The sequence below is a fragment of the Onychomys torridus genome, chromosome 13, assembly GCF_903995425.1.
Source record: "Onychomys torridus chromosome 13, mOncTor1.1, whole genome shotgun sequence".
Taxonomy (NCBI): Eukaryota; Metazoa; Chordata; class Mammalia; order Rodentia; family Cricetidae; genus Onychomys; species Onychomys torridus.
Genome location: NC_050455.1, coordinates 58551590 through 58557460, shown reverse-complemented (window position 1 = coordinate 58557460; position 5871 = coordinate 58551590).

The window sequence follows — 5871 nt, the reverse complement described above, 5'->3', positions numbered from 1 at the left end:
AAAGTATCACTTTCTTTCATTGGGTGGCCCAATTCCTCTACTTTATCCTCATTTCTGGATGTTCTATCTTTGACTTGATCTATACATACAAGGTTTTTCCCTTTTCCCCAGTTTTCTAACTAGGTTTTGAAAATATTTCAGTTATTTCTTCATTTCAGCTTTAGTTTTCTTCAATGTTTTTATATTTTTATTGAATTCAGTTTTCAAGTCCTGTATTGTCTAGAGTTTATTCAGCTATTTGTAGACTTCAGTTTATTTTTGCCTTCCTTAAATTCATTCAGGTATGTGGCTGTTTACTCCTTGTATTCCTTGCCTTCTTGGATCATAACTGTTCTTTTCAATTCTGTGTTCTCAGTTCTGTTTAGGTATTTCTCAATGGAGAACATTTCTATAGGACCTGTGATCCTGGGCCTAGAGAGGGGTGTCATGGGTGGGAAGAACTGGGACACTCACTGAAGAGAGCTCTCAGATTTGGCTCCTGCTTGGGTCTGGGCCTGAGTATCTTTCTTGTTTGTTTCACTTTATTTGCTAAAACAGTGTCTCTTGCTGACCCTACAGCTTGCTTATTTGGCTAGTATATCTAGCTATCTTGCTCCAAGTTTCTGTCTTTATCTTGCAAGAGCTTGGATTATCAGTAGTCTACGACAGCCACCTGCCTCTGCCTCCTGGGTGCTGGAATTAAGGAGTGTGCCACTACCATTTGGCTTGTAAGCCTTTTCTAACGGTGAAAATACTGTGACCTGATACTCTCAACAGTATAGTGTGCTACTGTGCTTCCCAAACTCCAAGGTACAACGCTAAGAACTCAACACAAGAAGACACATTCCCTTTTTCCTTTTCTTTTCTTTCCTTTTTTTTGGGGGTGGTGATTGTAGGTGTTGTTGTTGTTTGTTTTGTTTTGCTTTGTTTTGAGATGGGGGTCTCAACATGTAGCTATGTGTTTCCTGGAACTCACTATTCACACTAGGCTGGCTGGTCTCAACCTCATTGAGATCTACCCGCCTCTGCTTCAGGAGTACTGGTATTCAAAGCCTGTGCCACCAGGTCTGGCTAAGACACATTTATGTTACAGAGTACATATGTCTCTGATAAAAAGTTAATGATTGGTAAAAAGTTTACTTTTAAATGTTAGTGTTTAGAACAATACATGTAAAACTTGCAAAGAATATCTTTTCAGATGGATTTAAAAATACGTATTTCTTTCTGTATTTGTGCATGTGGATCTGTGGATGTGTGCATACACATGCACCACACTGTGAGTGTGTATTCCTGAGAACAACTCCTTATGAGTGTTTTGATCTTACCAATCAAACTCAGGTCTTCCATCTTGGTAGCAAGTGCCCTATAATGCTAGCCCATCTTGGCAGCCCCCAAATAGAAACATTAAAAGCTAAAATTATTTATATTCTCCCTTAGTAAATTAATATTAAACCCTAATTAATGTGTACATGTTTCAAGTTGACAGGTGATATGCCATTGTGTATTATGTGTATATAGCGAAATGCTGTACTATAATCACATAAATGTGTGATTATTGTATTAATTACAATAAGAATGTATTTTCAAATGCTTTTTGAAGTGCTAAGGATATGGCTTCATGAGTACAGGTGCTTGCTGCACAAATATGAGAAACTGAGTTTGGAGCTAAGCCACTAGTGGCCAGGCATTGGTGGCATACGCCTTTGATCCCAGCCCTTGGGATCTCATGCCTTTAAATCCAGCACTAGGGAGGTGGAGACAGGAAGTGATATGGCTGGGTGGAGAGAGGACTGACTATAAGGTGGGAGGAGACAGGAGCTCAGGTCTCTTCTGACTAAGGATTTTGTAGAGTTAAGAACTAGTGGCTAGCTGCTTTGCTTCTCTGATATTGCAGCATTCACTTTGATATCTGACTCTGGGTTTTTATTAATAGAACCAATTAGAATTTGCACTGTAACTTTTGGTAAGATAGCTATTTTTATTGAGTTGATCCTACTGATCCATGATCATGAGAGATGTTTACAACTTCTGATACCTTCTTTCATTTCCTTCTTCAAAGACATGAAGTTTCAATCATGTAAGTCTCTCACTTGCTTAGTATTAAACCAAGATATTTTATATTATTTGTGGCTATTATGAAGGGTGTTATTTCCCTGATTTCTTTCTCCTGCTCCCCTAAGCTTTCTTTCCCTCAAATCTTGCCCTTCATTACTCCCACTGTCATCCAGGTTGTTCATGTAGATCTCATCCATTTCTCTGGCACTGGGCAATTCCTGTTTCTTTCTTAGGGTTCTGTTTTTTAGGGAGTCTCTCTGGAGTTATGAGTAGCAGTCTAGTCATCTTTGTTTTACATCTAGTATCCTCTTATGAGTGAGTACATACCATATTTGACCTTCTGAGTCTGGGTTACCTCACTCAGGATGATTTTTTTCTAGATCCATCCATTTGCCTGCAAACCTCATGATGTCATTGTTTTCTCTGCTGAGTAGTACTCCATTGTGTATATGTACCATATTTTCTTTACCCATTCTTCAATTGAAGGGCATCTAGGTTGTTTCCAGGTTCTGGCTATTACAAACAATGCTGATATGAACATAGCTGAGCAAATGCCCTTGTGGTATGATTTCTTAATGGGACTGTTGGGCATTTTGATGTCTAATTTCTTGTGTTTTTTATATATTCTGGATATTAGCCCTCTGTCAGATGTGGGGTTGGTGAAGACCTTTTCCCATTCTGTAGGCTGTCGCTTTGTCTTATTGACTGTGTCCTTTGCTCTAAAAAAGCTTCTCAATTTCAACAGGTCCCATTGATTGATTTCTCTCAGTGTCTGTGCTACTGGTGTTATATTTAGAAAGTGATCTCCAGTGCCAATGCATTCAAGAGTACTTTCTACTTTCGCTTCTATCAGGTTCAGAGAAACTGGATTTATGTTGAGGTCTTTGATCCACTTGGACTTAAGTTTTGTGCACTGTGACAGATATGGATCTATTTGCAGCCTTCTACACATTGACATCCAGTTATGCCAGCACCATTTGTTGACGATGCTTTCTTTTTTCCATTGTACAGTTTTGGCTTCTTTGTCAAAAATTATATGTTCATAGATGTGCGGGTTAATATCAGGGTCTTCAATTTGATTCCATTGGTCCACATGTCAGTTTTTATGCCAGTACCAAGCTGTTTTTATTACCGTAGCTCTATAGTAGAGCTTGAGGTCGGGGATTGTGATGCCTCCAGAAGTTGTTTTATTGTACAGGATTCTTTTGGCTATCCTGGGTTTTTTGTTTTTCCACACAAAGTTGAGTATTATTCTTTTCAGGTCTGTGAAGAATTGTGTTGGTAATTTGATGGGGATTGCATTGAATTTTAGATTGCTTTTGGTAAGGTCGCCATTTTTACTATGTTAATCCTGCCTATCCATGAACATGGGAGATCTTTCCATTTCCTGACATCTTCTTCAATTTCTTTTTTCAGGGACTCAAAGTTCTTGTCATATAGGTCCTTCACATGCTTAGTTATGGTAACTTCAAAGTATTTTATATCATTTGTGGCTATTGTAAAGGGTGATGTATCTCTGATTTCCTCCTCAGCCTGTTTGTTGATTGTATATAGGAGGGCTACTGATTTTTTTTTTTTGAGTTGATCTTGTATCCTGCTATGTTGCTGAAGGTGTTTATAAGCTGTATCAATTCCTTGGTCGAATTTTTGGGGTCACTCATGTATACTATCATGTCATCTGCAACTAGAGAAAGCTTGACTTCTTCCTTTCCAATTTGTATCCCCTTAATTTCCTTATGTTGCATTATTGCTCTGGCTAGAACTTCAAGTACTATATTGAATAAGAATGGAAGAGGGGGCAGCCTTGCCTTGTTCCTGATTTTAGTGGTATTGCTTTGAGTTTCTCTCCATTTAATTTGATGTTGGCTGTTGGCATGCTATAGATTGCCTTTATTATGTTTAGGTATGTTCCCTGTATTCCTGAATGCTCCAAGACCTTTATCATGAAGGGGTTTTGGATTTTGTCAAATGACTTTTGTGCATCTAGTGAGATGATCAGGTGGTTTTTTTCTTTGAGTTTGTTTATATGGTGTATTACATTGACAGACTTTCATATGTTGAACCACCCTTGCATCCCTGGGATGAAGCCTACTTGATCATGGTGGATAATTGTTTTGATGTGTTCTTGGAGTCTGTTTGCCAGTATTTTATTGAGTATTTTTGCATCAATGTTCGTGATAGATATTTGTCTGTTATTCTCTTTCTTTGTGGAATCATTGTGTGGTTTGGGTATGAAGGTGACTATAAACTCATAAAATTAATTTGGTAACATCCCTTCTGTTTCTATTTTGTGAAATAATTTGAGTAGTATTGGCATTAGCTCTTCTTTGAAAGTCTGGTAGAATTCTGTATTAAAACCATCTGACCCCTCCTGGCTTTTTTTGTGGGGGCGTGGTTGGGAGACTTTTAATGATTGCTTCTATTTTGTTTGGTAGGTAGGTGGTGTCTATCGAGAAATTTATACATTTCTTTTAGATTTTCCAGTTTTGTAGAGTATAGGTTTTTGAAGTATGACCTAATAATTCTTTGTATTTCTTGGGTGTCTGTTGTCATGTCCCCCTTTTGTTTCAGATTTTGTTAATTTTGATATTTTCTTTCTGTCTTTTAGTAAGTTTGGATAAGTATTTGTGAATCTTGCTAATTTTCTCAAAGAACAAACTGTTTGTTTCATTGATTCTTTGTATTGTTGTCTTTGTTTCTATTTTATTGATTATAGTCCTCAGTTTAATTATTTCCTGACATCCACTCCTCTTGGGTATGTTTGCTTCATTGCTTCATTATTTCTAGAACTTTCAGATGTGCTGTTAAGTATGAGGTCTCTCTATTTTTATTTATTTATTTATTTCTGAGACAGGATCTCTCTTTGTAGCTTTGGAGCCTATCCTAGAACTTGCTTTGCAGACCAGGCTGGCCTCTAACTCACAGAGATCTGCCTGCCTCTGCCTCTCGAGTGCTGGGATTAAAGGTGTCCACCACCACTGCCCTGCTCCAATTTCTTTATGAAGACACTTAATGTTCTCAACTTTCCTCTTATCACCACTTTCATTGTGTCCTATAAGTTTGAGTATGTTGTGCATTTTCATTGAATTCTGTAAATCTTAATTTCTTTGTATTTATGCCTTGACCTAGTAGTCATTCAGTATAGAGTTTTTCAGTTTCTATGAAACTGTCGTTGAAATCCAGCTTTAATCCATTGTGGTCTGAGAGTATTCAGGGGTTATTTCAATTTTCTTGTATCTGTTGAGACTTGCTTTGTGATCAAGTATGTGGTCAGTTATGGGGAATGTTCTGTGCGTTGATAAGAAGAAGGTATATTCGTTTGTGTTTGGTTAGATATGTGTTAGATCCATTTGGCTCATAATGTCTGTTAGCTCATTATTTCTCTATTCAGTTTTGGTTTGGCTGACCTATTCAGTGGTGAGATGGGGTGATGACGTCTCCTGCTATCAATGTGTGAGGGTCAATGTGTGCTTTATGCTTTAGCAATGTTTCTTTTACAAATGTGTGTGCCCTTGCATTTATGGCATAGATGTTGAGAATTGAATGTGATCTTGGTGGACTTTTCCTTTGATGAGTATATAATGTCCTACCCCCTCTTTTTATGATTAATTTTGGTTTGAAGCCTATTTCCTTATATATCAGAAAAGTTACACTAGCTTGCTTCTTGGGGATATTTTCTTGGAAAATCTTTTTCCAGTCTTACTCTGAGGTAATGTCTATCTCTCTGATATTGAGGTGTGTTTGTTTTATGCAGCAGACAGATGGATCCTGTTTTCACATCCATTCTGTTAGTCTGTGCCTTTTTATTGGGAAATTGAGTTCACTGATACCAAGAGA